Below are 15,825 nucleotides of genomic sequence, written 5' to 3'. Positions count from 1 at the left end.
ATTTTTTTACCGGTGGTGGATGAGGAGCTGTGTAAAACTTGGAGCGCTACACTCACGGCACACTCCAGTCAAACCAGCTCCGGCTCCCTCACTTACCTCGATGGTGGGGCAGCCAAAGGCTACGTCGAGATCCCCCGGGGTGGAACGTGCGGTTGCGGTGCACCTGTGCCCGCAGACGGCTGTCACCTGGGAGAATCGGCAAAGCCTACCGTCCAAGGCGTGTAGGACTTCGGCTTCACCGGTGTCGAAGGCTTGTGCTGACACGGGCCAGGCTGCCTCCTCTCTCTACGCCATGGCCATCCTGCAAGTCCGCCAGGCCAAGGTGTTGAGAGAGCTCCACCAGGGTAAGGCCGACGCGGGTATAATGCAGGATCTCCGTGCCGCCACTGACAGCGCTCTACCAAGGTGGCGGCACGGGCCCTGGGTCAGACAATGTCCACTGTAGTGGTCCAGGAGAGACATCTCCGGCTGTACCTTGCGCAGATGACTGACACTGAGAAAGTATGCTTTCTTGATGCACCCGTCTCGCAGAGTGAGTTGTTGGTAACACAGTCGAGGACTGCGCTCAGCAGTTTATTACGGTGAAGAAGCAGACAGTGGCAATTAGCCACATTATACCGCGCTGCGACTCGGCCACCTAGAGGCCTCCGAGATCCCGCGTGACGTCTGCTTCCCGGCAGCCCAGGACCCCTTCGACATCGGCTCCGGTTCCTGTGCCCCCACAACCTTCTCGCAAGAAGAGACACTGACGGGAAGACCCCAGGGAGAACAACATCGGGCCCAACTTTCACAGCCACGGCTCTGATCGGTCGGATATGGGATGGCTCCTGCCTCGTCACCAAAGCCTGACCCTTTTCAGGGCCTGGCGCCCACTTACTCACAGAGTTTTTCCGTTCTCCCCGGGTGTACTTGCAGACGATCGCACACTCCACTGGACTGTGCCCGGCAACCTGACCTCACGCCCTGGCGAGGCGTAGGGTCATACACACACGACAGCTGCCACCACTCTCAAACCGACAGTGCGTGCAGCTGTCCCGCCAGGCAGGCGAAAAGGCGGAGCCACCCTTTCCTCCGGGGACCCCCCTAAGACATATGGTTGGCTCCGTAAGCCGACGAACCACCCCCTGTGGGAATGGTGAAGCAGACCGTCCCCTTGGTCCCCCTGTCACAGTCCCTGGGAGCTCGAGAGCTGCCCATACTGTCTCGGTGGCTAATGAGGACTGTCTGTCTTGGTTACTCGATCCAGTTCGCCATAGACTCTGTTTTCCCTTTCGGTCTGTCCCTGTCTCCACAGTCTTCACGAAGATCGTGGAAGCCGCCCTATCTCCCTAAGGGGAGGAAGGTGTGCGGGTACTAAACTATCTCAACGACTGGTTTACCTTAGCACACTCGCGAGATCTGTTATGTACACAAAGGGACCTTGTGCTCAGGCACCTAGATCGATTGGGACTACAGGTCAACCGAGTGAAGGGCTAGCTCTCCCCAGCGCAGAGCATCCTCTTTCTCGGAATGGAACTCAACTCTGTCACCATGTTGGCATGACTGTCCGCATTATGCGCCCAGTCGGTGTTGAACTGCCTGGAATACTTCAGGCAAACAGCGGTCCCCATGAAACAATTCAGAGGCTCCTGGGACACATGGCGTCCTCGCAGTGGTAATACCCCACGGGTTGATGTACATGAGACCGCTCCAACACTGGCTTCAGAGTCGAGTTCCGAGGAGAGCGAGGCACACCGGCAACAGGCGCATGGTGATGACGCCCTGGTGCTGATGCACCATAACCCCCTGGTCATCCATGACCTTTCGACGGACTAAGGTCCCTCTGAGCAGGTTACGAGGCAAGTCGTGGTGCCGACGGACGCCTCCCTACAGGGGTGCGGTGCAGTGAGTAACGAGAACGCAGTGCGCTGGCATATCAATTGACAAGAGTTGTGGACTGTGCTACTTGCACTGAGCAGGCTACGGCCTCTCGTGCAGGACAAGCAGGACTCTCGAGCAGGACTGTGGCGTACATCAAATCGTCAGGGTGGCATACGATCACGGCAGCTAACACGACTTGCTCGACGCCTCCTCCGGTGGAGTCAACAGGTGACCCGTTCCCTGCGGGCCACACACATCCCGGGCAATTTGAACCGGACAGCCGACGTGCTTTCTCATCAGTATACGCCTCGCGGAGAGTGGCGACTCCATCCCCGCGCAGTCCAGCTCATTTGGATGCTGTTCGGGTAGGCCCAGGTAAACCTGTTCGCCTCCCGCAAACCACCATTGCCCGCTTTGGTACTCCCTGTACGAGGCCCCCTCGGCACGGATCCCCTCGCGGACAGTTGACCGCGGGATGGGTGGAAGTATGCTTTCCCCCCCAAGGAGCCTCCTTGCAGACACTGCGCAAGATCTGGGAAGAGGAGTACCAGGTGTTGTTGTTTGCGCCACACTGGCCCAACCGCACTTGGTTTTCAGAGCTGAGGCTCTGGACAACGACTCCCCCTGGCCCATTCCCCTGACAGAGGACCTGAGTTAGCTCAACTCAACTTTATTTATATAGCGCTTTTTACAATTTTCATTGTTACAAAGCAGCTGTACATGAGACACGTTGAATACAAGAAAAACAACTAAAGGCATATACCTGTAAAAACAAGAAAAAGGTGAAAACAACAAAAGACAGACATACAAATGCTACACACACACAATATGCATACATACTTACACACATTGACATAGACGCACACACGCAAACACACTCTCACACACGCACAGTGAAAGCACTCATTTGAGATAAAGGAGAGAGAACCACAGGTCAAATATTATACAGACTATAAATTCTTATATGCAATGTTAATTATGTCTAACTACAAAATTCTAAAGCAGCCCCCCCCGGCCAGGCAAATTGCGAAGTGTTGTAGAAAAATTGTGTCATGTTGCCACATGCTTTATCCAGCTCTATCATCTCAGCTCTTGTCAGGTCACCGCTTCCCATTCTCAGCTCTGCCATCAGGTCTGGGCATGAACTGCATCCTGCGGTAACCTTGGAACAAAGAGACAAGACTGGCTGAGAGTAGAGTACTGTTCTGCACTCTTTGATGCAACAAGTACGTCAGTTGTTGTTGGATGTGTTCCTGGTTCCGGTTGATCTAAATAATGCAGCCTAAATCTTCTGAGGATTAATATTTTGGAAGTGTAGTGTATGCCAGATTAAATAGATGCGTCTTAAATCTAGATTTAAACTGACAGAGTGTGTCTGCCTCCCGGACAGTGCAGGGAAGAATATTCCAAAGTTTAGGGGCTTGATAAAGTAGGATCTACCAACTGCACTTGATTTTGAAATTCTAGGTATTACCAACGGACAGGACGCCTGAGAGCGTAATGCACGTGGAGGATTGTAATAGAAGTTCATTCAAATTCTGCGGCGCTAGACCATGTAGGGCTTTATAGATAATAAGCAAGATCTTAAAGTTAATGCGATGCTTTATAGGTAACCAGTGCAGGGTTGACAGAACAGGGGTTATATGCTCATACTTTTTTTTACATGTAACAATTCGAGCTGTTGCGTTTTGAACCAGTTCAAGTTTTTTTAATAGGCCTGCAGGGCAACCACCTTAAAGTTCATTACAGTAATCTAGTCTTGATGTCATGAATGCATGAATTAATTTCTCTGCATCTGACAGTGACAGCATATGACGTAGTTTAGATATATTCTTAAAATGGAAAAATGCAATTTTACAGGTGTTGGCGACATGGCTCTAAAATGACAGATTACTATCGAATACAACGCCAAGATTCTTAGCTGACGACGAGGATTTTATGGAGCATCCATCAATAGTTAAGCAGTATTCTTGGTTGTTACGTATGGCGGTTTTTGGTCCAGTAAATAACACTTCTGTTTTGTCCGAGTTCAGTAGTACTACTCGCCCTCTATAGCGGAGACCATCACCCAGGCTAGGGCCCCATCTACTAGGCTGTTATACGCCTCTAGACGGCACCTCTTCTTTTCCTGGTGTCTCTCTCAACGAGAAAGACCCACTGAGGTGCTCGATCAGGATCGTGTTGTCCTTCTTAAGAGACTGGAGACTAACATCTCCCCTCCACACTGAATTTGTATGTAGTCGCTATCGCCACTCATCACGACTCAGTTGATGGAAACTTTCTAGGGCAACATGACCTGGTCACCAGGTTTCTAAGGGGTGCGAGAGGGCGGAATCCGCCTTGTCTCCACTCCATACCCTCTTGGGACTCTAAAGTGGTCCCGGGGGGCCTCTGGGCACCCCAGGAGCCCCTCTGAGGTTCCGATCTTCCTCACCTGACGAGTATGACGGCCCTCCTGATGGTGCTCGCTTCCTTCAAGAGGGTAGGGGACCTTCAAACATTCTCTGTGTCCCCGGATTGCCTTGAATTCGGCCCTGGAAACTCTCACGTTATCTTGAGACCCAGGCCCAGATGCATGCCCAAAGTTCCCACTACTCCCTTCCGGGGCCAAGTGGTGAACTTGCAAGCGCTCCACATCGAGGAGGAAGACCCAACCCCATCCGTGTTGTGTCCAGACCGCGCACTGCTTCTCCACCTGGACCGCACGCAGAACTCAGAAGCTCTGACCAGTTCCTTGTCTCTGTGTTGGAGGACAGCAGAAGGGGAAGGCTGTCTCCAAGCAGAGGCTGGCGCACTGGGTCGTGGATGCCGTTACGACGGCATACCGATCTCAGAATCTCCCATGCCCATTGGCAGTGAGTGATTACTTCACACGGGGTATAGCCACCTCCTGGGCACTGGCCAGAAGCACCTCTCTAGCTGACATCTGTAGAGCTGCGGGTTGGGCTACGCCAAAACACCTTCGCAAGGGTTAGCTACATTCGTGTAAACCTGTTGTCAGCCCACGTCCTGTGTGGCAACATGTAGGACTGGCATCCGGGGGGGCGTGTGTCTGCGTAAGCACCTTTCCACCCTCCAGTAGGTTGGGTCAGTGTGCTATCTACCTCTCATCTTATCCAAACATATGGCTAAGAACTGGTATCTCACCAACCTTCCTTCTTACCCAAACACTGGTTATGAACAGGCATTCCATCCATCACTAAGCAAACACCCCCTGGGGGTTGGCTGGGCAGAGCAGCGTTCCCCCTTAGGCCGGGACACCATATGAACTATCACAGAGACTGTAGCTCTAACCGGACCTAGTGCTACCGGACGTTTGTAGCACCCCCTCCGAGGGCTAATCCATCCGATGTATCCTCAAGAAATGGTTCCCACTCCTGGTAACCCATGATCTTTCCCAGGTGGACCTCCACCTCGCGGTTAACTACCCATCCCGCATGTTCCATACGTTCTCCTCCAAGGACGAGACCATACCTATGGCCACCATATTCCTCCCCACGGGTAGGAGGTGGCCTCTGCAGTGCATCCCTAATTAACAAAGTTGCGTTTACCCTGTGTAAATCCGAGCCTGGACGGCCTATCACCAGTAGAGATCTAAGGCCTCCGTCCGTGAAAGGTTACCGGTCAGGGCTGTACTCATCTTTCTCCAAGAAAGCTCTGGAACCCCCCGACCACCACACTGGAAGGTTACAGTTTCGCGAAAGCTTCGAGCTGACACACCCAGGCCTGTTACCGTCACTTCGCTTCGCAGATTGTGAAGTGATACAGCGTTGTGGCGTTTTCCATAGGTAACCCCATCTGTCGTTCTCAACACAACGTCGAGAGACCAACAGGAAGGGAACATATTGGTTACGTCTGTAACCTCAGTTCCCTGATGGAGGGAACGAGACGTTGTGTCCCTTATGCCACAAACATGTATCGTATTCTGCTGCAGTCGTGAGAGGCTCTCAGGCTCTTCAGAACAAGAGGTTAATGAATGCTGCTCGCCGGCTTCATTTTATACCGGACATCCGGGGGCGGAAACCGGCATGCAAATTTCATTCACCAAATTTGATTTGCCTTTTCTATAGTAGTCAGAGTTGATTGGTTCTCAAGGCCGAACCCCATCTGTTCTTCTCGACACAACGTCTTGTTAGCCATAACAACTGCATCAGGACACTTTCTTTCTTTTGATGGGCAAGACGTGCAAGTATCAAACTTAGTCTTATTAATGGATGCATAGGGCATCATTAATCCTTTTAACAAAGGTGCTTTACAAGAAGAAAATTCTAAAGCAGCCCCCCCGGCCAGGCAAATAGTGCAAAACAATATGCAAACGCTGCTGCCTCTGCACAAGCTCAACAGTGCTTGCACAACAAGGCTAAATAAAAAATAAATAAACTTACTAATAAGTTAAATTATAGATTTAAGATTATCATTAACGAATCTAATAGCATTTGAAGTGTTGTAGAAAAATCATGTCAAGTTGCCGCGTCCTTTATCCAGCTCTATCATCTCAGCTCTTGTCAGGTCATCGCTTCCCATTCTCAGCTCTGCCATCAGGTCTGGGCATGAACTGCATCCTGCGGTAACCTTGGAACAAAGAGACAAGACTGGCTGAGAGTAGAGTACTGTTCTGCACTCTTTGATGCAAGAAGTACATAATTTTGTTGTTGGATGTGTTCCTGGTTCCGGTTGATCTAAATAATGCAGCCTAAATCCTCTGAGGATTAATATTATGGAAGTGTAGTGTATGCAAGATTAAAAAGATGCCTCTAGATTTAAACTGACAGAGTGTGTCTGCCTCCCTGACAGTGCAGGGAAGAATATTCCAAAGTTTAGGCGCTAGATAAGAAAAGGATCTACCACCTGCACTTGATTTAGAAATTCTAGGTATTACTAACTGACAGGACGCCTGAGAGCGTATTGCACGTGGAGGATTGTAATACACTAGAAGTTCCTTTAAATACTGCGGCGCTAGACCATGTAGGGCTTTATAGGTAATAAGCAAGATCTTAAAGTTGCAGTTTTTGCAATAGGCCTGCAGGGCAACCACCTAAAAGTGCATTACAGTAATCTAGTCTTGATGCCATGAATGCATGAATTAATTTCTCTGCATCTGACAGTGACAGCATATGACGTAGTTTAGATATATTCTTAAAATGAAAAAATGCAATTTTACAGGTGTTGGCGACATGGCTCTCAAATGACAGATTACTATCGAATACAATGCCAAGATTCTTAGCTGTCGACAAGGATTTTATGTAGCATCCGTCAATAGTTAAGCAGTATTCTTGGTTGTTACGTATGGCGGTTTTCGGTCCAGTAAATAACACTTCTGTTTGTCGGAGTTCAGTAGTAAAAAATTGTTACTCATCCAGTTTTTTAAATCGACTATGCATTCCATTATTCGATGGAACTGCTGTGATTCATGAGGCTTTGAGGAAATATAAAGTTGAGAATCATCAGCATAACAGTGAAAGCTATTTCGCTTTATTATATCTCCTAGAGGTAGCATGTATAATGCGAAGCGCAGAGGCCCTAAGACTAAGCCCTTTGGTTTACCGTACTGGACTTGCGATTTGCGGGACACCTCATTGTTTATTGCTACAAATTGAAAACGGTGGGATAAATAAGACTTAAACCATTTCAATGCTATTCCGTTAATGCCAACGTAATTTTCGATGCTATGTAGGAGTATTCTGTGGTCAATGGTGTCAAATGCAGCACTGAAGTCTAGCAGCACCAATAACGAAATACAGCCACGGTCAGACGCAAAAACCAGATCATTTGTAACTCTGATCAAAGCAGTCTCTGTACTGTGACATGCTCGAAATCCAGACTGGAATTCATCATTAATGTCATTCCTTTGGAGGAAGGAGCATAATTGAGTTGAAACTACTTTTTCAAGAACTTTAGATATAAAAGGTAAATTCGATATAGGCCTGTAATTCTCTAGTTCTCTTGGGTTGAGTTTGGGTTTTTTGAAAAGGGGCCTTACAATAGCCACCTTAAATGCTTTAGGCACATGTCCTAATGTCAGAGATGAGTTAATAATACTAAGAAGACGATCTATAATTTCCGGGAGCATTTCTTTCAGTAGTTTTGTAGGTATAGGGTCTAGCACCCATGTTGTTGATTTGGATGATCTAATGATTTTAGAGAGTTCATCGTGATCTACTGTAGAAAATAATTGCAATTTCACCTTAGGTGTGCTGTAGTTAGTTTTTTCAGCGGGTTTCACTTCTGGTTGCATTGTTGTAATCTTTTCTCTAATGTCTTGGATTTTACTAGTGAAGTAGTTCATAAATTCATCACTGTTATGCTGATAATCAGAATCTGAAGTCGCTGACAACTTATTTTTTGTTAATTTAGCCACGGTGTTAAATAAAAACCTAGGGTTGTGATGGTTTTCCTCTATCAGTGATGAAAAGTAGGCGGATCTAGACGTTTTTATGGCATTCCTGTATTTTCGAGTACTATCCTTCCATGCTATACGAAATACCTCTAAATTAGTTTTCTTAAAGTTCCGCTCCTTTTTACGGGACGCTTTCTTTATAGCCTGAGTGTGTTCATTATACCACAGTGTTGGGCTGCCATTTTTAATCTTTTCTAAACGCAGAGGAGCAACTTTGTCTAATGTTTCCGAGAAGATAGAGTTAAAATTTTCAATAGTAATGTCAAGATCGTCATCGTTTTTACTCGTGCTAGATATTTGAGACAATTCAGGCAGATTGTCGAGAAACGCATCTTTGGTAGTTGAAGTAATCGTTCTACCATATTTGTAACAAGGAGTTTGATTTGCAGCCGTAGGCCATTGAAGCAAACATAATATCAGATAATGATCCGAAATATCTTCACTCTGCTGAACGATTTTAACATCGTCCACATTTATACCATAAAAAAGTACTAAATCTAAAGTATGATTACGAAGGTGAGTGGGTCCTGAAACATGTTGACTAACGCCCATGGAGTTAAGAGTGTCTTTGAAAGCCATTCCCAAGGCATAATAAAGTCGTGTTTTATTTGACACGTGATGTTGTTCATAGTTCATGCTAATAATCCGGAGTCCCTAAACATGCCGATTCTTGCTACCTGCTCGTAATGCTAATTGATTTTCCCAAATCATGAATTTGATCCAGATAATAATAATTGATCATTATTAATTAAATTCATCCCAATTTGGGTTGATATTTGTTTCCCTTACAAAGGGTCATGGAGAATATATTACTTATAATTGTGATCAAAGCTCATGATAATTCTTACATATTTGATGAAGAATAGTGTTTAAATAATTCTGTTCCTCATTGAATTTCCTACAGCGTACAGCATACAGTTGTGTTCAAATTTATTCAACCCCCAATGCTGTAAATGGTTTTAGGAAATTTAGTAGGGATGAGCGAGTACAGCATTATCTGTATCTGTATCTGTTAACCATATGAATTATCTGTATCCGTATCTGTACTCGGACTGGGCGTGGCCTAACCAGGAAGTGGGCGGGATTTAACCCGGAAATTGGGTCGGGTTGTCTTGAGATGGGCGGGGCTTTAACCGGTATGATATTTTAAGCATGCAATTGATATGGGTTGATCAGACATTGTTATATTTAATGCTGATTAGAAAAATATATACATGACAGCATCAGCATTGAGCTTCAGATCAATGGTTTTGATCACGATGACAAACGAACTATATACAGAATAAATTTTGCAACAATGAATACAACACATGCGGTTACAATTATGAAGTAAAATGTAATGAACAAGAGTTTTCATCTCAACATAACTTAATTTTTTTAACTTTTAATTAAAAACTGGCTAGAGCCAGCTGACGGTTTAAAAAAGACAGGCAGAGACAGGCGAGTCGCATTCTACCAAGCACCACGTCTGAACAAACCCCACGTTTACCAAGACTCTACTGGTTAATAAGTAAGTACTACAAACCGAAATAAAAAACAAACCTGAAGCTGAAGAAACCCTAAACGTTAACGGAAAAGACCCGCGAACCTGAGTGACTGAGGGAGAGACGGAGAGAGAGAGCTGCGAACACAGTCAGCAACACAATACATCTGTATGTGTGTAGGGGAGGGGCGCTGTGACTATCACAGAACGCAAACACAGTCAGCTACCCAATGAGGATTTTTATTCAATCCGAGCACAGATATTGACTCGTATTACTCGTATAATACTCGTACTCGGCAAAAGTGCTTTATCCGTACCGGATACTCGTTTCAGCCGAGTATCCGGCTCAACTCTAGAATTTAGTGTACATTTGTAATTGTATTAAGAATGAAATCCTACAAGGACTTCTTAAAGAACCATATGCAACTAAAATGACATCAATTAGTTTTGTAATACAGTAGTAAATGTTTATTTTGTGAATTCTTCATTAACATAATTATTCAACCCCTTGAAGACTACCACTCTGAAGAACAGAGGTTCAATGAAGTGTTTTCAATCAGGTATTGAAAACACATGTGGATATCAGGGAGCAGCAATAAAGCCTAATAAGCACCAATTAGGCAGCTTTAAAATGACTGTGATACTCAGCTCCTTCTAGACATTTACTGGTGTGGTTACAAACATGGTGAGGTCAAGAGAATGGTCCAGGAAGACAAGAGAACAGGTGATTACTCTTCACAGGAAGGGCAATGGCTATAAGAAGATTGCAAAGACGTTAAACATACCAAGAGACACCATAGGAAGCATCATTCGCAAATTCAAGGCAAAGGGCACTGTTGAAACGGTACCTGGTCTTGGCAGAAAGAAGATGCTGACTTCGACTGCTGTGCGCTACCTGAAGCGTAGAGTGGAGAAAAGTCCCCGTGTGACTGCTGAGGAACTGAGAAAAGATTTGTCAGATGTGGGTACTTAAGTTTCTGCTCAGACAATACGTCGCACCCTGCGTAATGAAGGCCTCCATGCCAGAACTCCCAGGTGCACCCCCTTGCTGTCCCCAAAGAATAAGAAGAGTCGACTGCAGTATGCCAAAAGTCATGTGGACAAACCACAGAAGTTTTGGGATAGTGTTCTGTGGACTGATGAAACAAAATTAGAACTGTTTGGGCCCATGGATCAACGCTATGTTTGGAGGAGGAAGAACAAGGCCTATGAAGAAAAGAACACCTTGCCTACTGTGAAGCATGGCGGGGGGGTCAATCATGCTTTGGGGCTGTTTTGCTTCTGCAGGTACTGGGAAGCTTCAGCGTGTGCAAGGTACCATGAATTCTCTTCAGTACCAGGAGATATTGGATGAAAATGTGATGCAGTCCGTCACAAACCTGAGGCTTGGAAGAGGTTGGACCTTTCAACAGGACAATGATCCCAAGCATACCTCCAAGTCCACTAGAGCATGGTTGCAGATTAAAGGCTGGAACATTTTGAAGTGGCCATCGCAGTCACCAGACTTAAATCCGATTGAGAACCTCTGGTGGGACTTAAAGAAAGCAGTTGCAGTGCGCAAGCCTAAGAATGTGACTGAACTGGAGGCTTTTGCCCATGATGAATGGGCGAAGATACCCGTAGATCGCTGCAAGACACTTGTGTCAAGCTATGCTTCACGTTTAAAAGCTGTTATAACTGTAAAAGGATGTTGTACTAAGTACTAAGATTGAATGTCACTTGGGGGTTGAATAAAACTGATAATGATGTGAGCTCAGAAAAGACATTTGTGGTTATTTCATTATAAATGTTATGTTATATTTGTCTGACCTACACGTGCCTCTTTGATTTAATTGTAAGCAGGATGACTGAATGATCATAATCAATGTCAAACCGACCAAAACAATCAATTTCAGTGGGGGTCGAATAATTTTGAACACAACTGTACAAGGTACATGGTAACATGAACAATGAACGAGCACAGGACAATAAACACGAGGATGTTTTAAAGGGGAGACAGACAAAGGATAATTAACAAGAAGCTAGTGAGGGCAATGAAAGACTAAGGGGAAGGCTAATGAGACAAAAGGGCTGGAAACACAGACGAGACACAAGAAAGCGCATGACAGCCAATATATAAGCAAAGCCATGTCTTTCTCACAAAAAACCTAAGGCTATGCCATGACTCCACTGCAAGACCAAGAATAAACATGACATGATAGCGGAATCATGACACTAATATCTATATCATCTAAATAATCCCCTCAATAATCTAAATTATAGTAATAATTGACTTTGATTTAATTTGAGTCGTAATTTATACTGTAAATAATGATAAGGGGAGAAATAAAGCTGAATGTGTCCAAAATACCCAGCTGAGATCTTTAATATAATATCACAAAATATATGATTAAAAATGTTTTCCACTTGTTTATTGTGCTAAAGATGTTAATTTAATTTTATAGCTATTCTTAACTGTGGTGATTATTCATACTAAGATTTTTTTTTAAAAATTGGTTCACTTGACATGTATAGGTGGCAATTTGAACCTTTTTTTTCTTCGCGGTGCCTTTCGGTGGCACTGGGCCCTCGGTGGACGGATCGGCCAGGGAGTTGGGGCGTGTTCCCCGTCCCCTGCTCCTTCCCCTTGGGCGGACGGACGCAGGCTACAGCCTCTGGCAGGCGGTGGCCGCACTCGGCACTCCCGCCCCCTGCTCCTCCCCCTCTATGGACGGACGCAGCCTCCGGCCTCTGGCGAACGGCGGCAACTCCCCCCGTCCCGCTTGGACGATAGCCACCCCACCTCGACCAAGGGGCGCGGCAGCAAAGGTCGCAGTTCAACCAAAGCTTTGACGGTGGCCACACTGTGCACTTCCATTTCCCCAGAGCCACCGCTTCGGGCAGCCACTGTCGGAAGCCCTTCGTCCGCGCCCGAACTCTGCGGCACCGCGAGGCCACTCGGCGGCGAGGACTCAATCAAATACAGGTGTTACCCAAATTCAATCTCATTGTGTGAAATCTGCAATTTTCATTAAAACCTGTTAACTCACTGATAAGTGAAGATTTGTATATCTTGATTATAGTGAATAGGTAAACTAAACATTCACAAACATCAGCCCCTTTCTCTCTTGTATTTCATTATTCAAATCAATAAATATTTATAATATATTATAATAATATAATATAATAATATAATGCATTTCCACAATTGGCCTTAAGCAGTTTCTGAAGACTGTATTCAAGCTCTATAAAAAGTCTGTGTTATTTGGGATTTGTAATAGAAAAGCATTGCACTATTTGAATACAATCTTGTACATTCAGGAGTCTTGGTGGTATGCTTGTAGGTTATTCAGGGCCTATTGTTACACCAATTTCTACCCTGCTGTGTTCCGAATGGAATGGATTCATATTGAATAACGTCTGGCCAAAGTCACAAGAGGAGGCTTTCATGGCCAAATTCTGCTGTCCTCGAAGCCTAACAAAAAATAACCCAGAGAAACCAGTGCAGTTTAGCTTCTATATCAGTCCACAGCAGAAATTAATTGTTTGTCTTGAGTTAATTTGAAAATAATTACAAATCTGACCCTCTGAGATAAACAATGCATTGGCAGATGAATATTGCAAAGAAGATGATTAAAATAAAGTAAAAAAAAGCCTTTGACCCCTAAAATAACATTGGCTATTGCCAATTCATAGTTTTAATGGAACAATTCCATTAAAGACTGTGTGCTGCATTGTGCAGATGATAAGAATGATATATACATCAATTAATACTCAAACAAAAATAGCAAACTTAAAATCATTTTTCTTGATATGTATCTTGTTAAAACCTAATTTTTTTGACATGTTAGTTTAATTGTAAAACATGATCAGTCTCCCCCCTCCAAATTCAACTTTATTATTAGTGTGAAATAAAAATATGACTCTTTATCATACTGCAGGCAATTTCATCCTATACATCATATATATCCTCTGCTACTTGAATGTGTAGAAAAATGCCTTAAATTATGTTTATTGGTCATTTTTGCTAATGTGACTTTTTGGCTTTGGGTGTTTTTGCATGTGGGTTAGAGTTCATAAGTCATTCTGTTATATGGACCTCACTTACAGGTCATTGTGGGTTGAAATCATCCCACCCTCAAGTGGTCCACTACAGACATTTTACTCACTGTTTAATGCATATTGTTCACAAAACAGCTGTAGTTGACAAATTCTGCCAGGATTTTTCTGATGGCTATAATACACACCTCCAGGAGTCTGGTTTTATCAGTTTGCGTGGATACAAATAAGCAACAACATCAGGTGCTTCCAGAAATAAAATTTTCACTGGACTTGGCAAAGTTTGCACAGTTTTGGCATTAAATGTTGAAAGAGTTTAGTTTGAGGCAATAAATTAAAAGGATATGACTATGATAATTACAGTAAATAATAGCGGAAATTCTGTCTGACAACATCTCAAGGACGCTACGCACCATTTGACTAGTAAGTACAAATTTTTACCATAGTCTGTGTTGCTCTCACCCACCTGTTAAGAATGTTACCGCTTCCAAATGCATAGAGACTGTGTCTGTCCCCCGAATATTACAACCAAATAATAATTTATTTAAAAGTCAGATCATGATTAAACCAAAAGACAATATATTTAATGAGCAAAACCAACGCCTAAAGTTTGGGCTATTTAATATTAGATCACTAAATCCAAAGGCAGTTATTGTAAATGAAATGATCACAGACAACAGTTTTGATATACTTTGCCTTACTGAAACCTGGCTTAAGCCAAATGATTACTTCGGTCTAAATGAGTCTACTCCACCAAGCTACGGTTATATTCATGAGCCACGTCCGGTTGGTCGAGGTGGTGGTGACACACTGGTGGTGACAAGAACTTTGTTTCAAATTTGAGGGAGGGCTGGCATATTCGGTTCCTGATTGCATCGCTGCCGGCGGCTAGTTTGTATCCTCTGACACTTGCTTCACCTCACATTTGTTCTTGGTCTTATTATTAGTGTATTTTACTATCGTTACATATCACTGTCGTTACATATCACTGTCGTTGCCGAATTATTTATAACTTTATATTTTAAACCTATATTCATTGAAACGTAACGCCGCTAGCATATTAGCGTGTTAGCTTGCCTTCTGTTTACATTGTGGAATATCATCTCCCCCTATTTGTCTTGTGTGCTAACTGTTTCTCTTTTTAAGCGTATATACTAAGACTCATCAAGCAACCTTGGTAAGTTAGGATTGCACTTCATACCCGGTGAGTTATGGCTTCTATTCCTATTGTTGTTACTTGCACCTCATGTCATATGTTTAGTTTAGCCTTCTCTGTCAGCGGCGAGGGTTTTACATGTGATAAATGCAGGGAAGTAGTTAGGCTGACGGAGAAGATTTTAGAATTAGAGTCTCGCATCCAATCTTTATTTGAGGATAGTAAGAGTGTAAGAACCGTAGAAAACACTTCGGATGCGAGCAATGTTAGCGCACACAGCTCGGTTCCGGTTGAAAATCCCCTGCAGCTGGGAAACTTTGTGACGGTGAGACGGCATAGTCGCAGGACAAAACATCACTCAACCGTTCCGATTAAAGTCTCGAACAGGTTTGCCCCGCTCAGTGACGCACCGACTGAGAAACCTGCTGAAAGTGCCCTAGTGATCGGTGATTCTATTGTCCGGAACGTTAACATAGAGACACCAGCCACCATAGTCAAATGTTTACCGGGAGCCAGAGCGCCTGACATCAAGTCAAATTTAAATGTGCTGGCTAAGGCTAATCGTAAATACAGTAAGATTGTTATTCATGTCGGCACAAATGATGTTAGACTCCGTCAATCGGAGATCACTAAAGATAATATTAAAGAGGTGTGTGAGCTCGCAAAAACGATGTCAGACACTGTAATATTCTCTGGCCCCCTTACTGCTTACCGTGGTGATGAGATTTATAGCAGATTATCATCACTAAATGGCTGGTTGTCTGAGTGGTGCCTGCAGAATAATATAGATTTTATAAATAACTGGAAGAGTTTTGAGGGCAGACCTGACCTGTTGAAACGAGATGGTCTCCATCCCTCCTGGGATGGGGTTTTCCTCCTCTCTAGAAATTT

Source organism: Triplophysa dalaica, chromosome 15, assembly GCF_015846415.1.
Source record: "Triplophysa dalaica isolate WHDGS20190420 chromosome 15, ASM1584641v1, whole genome shotgun sequence".
NCBI classification, from domain to species: domain Eukaryota; kingdom Metazoa; phylum Chordata; class Actinopteri; order Cypriniformes; family Nemacheilidae; genus Triplophysa; species Triplophysa dalaica.
Note: the sequence above shows the minus strand (reverse complement) of the source record.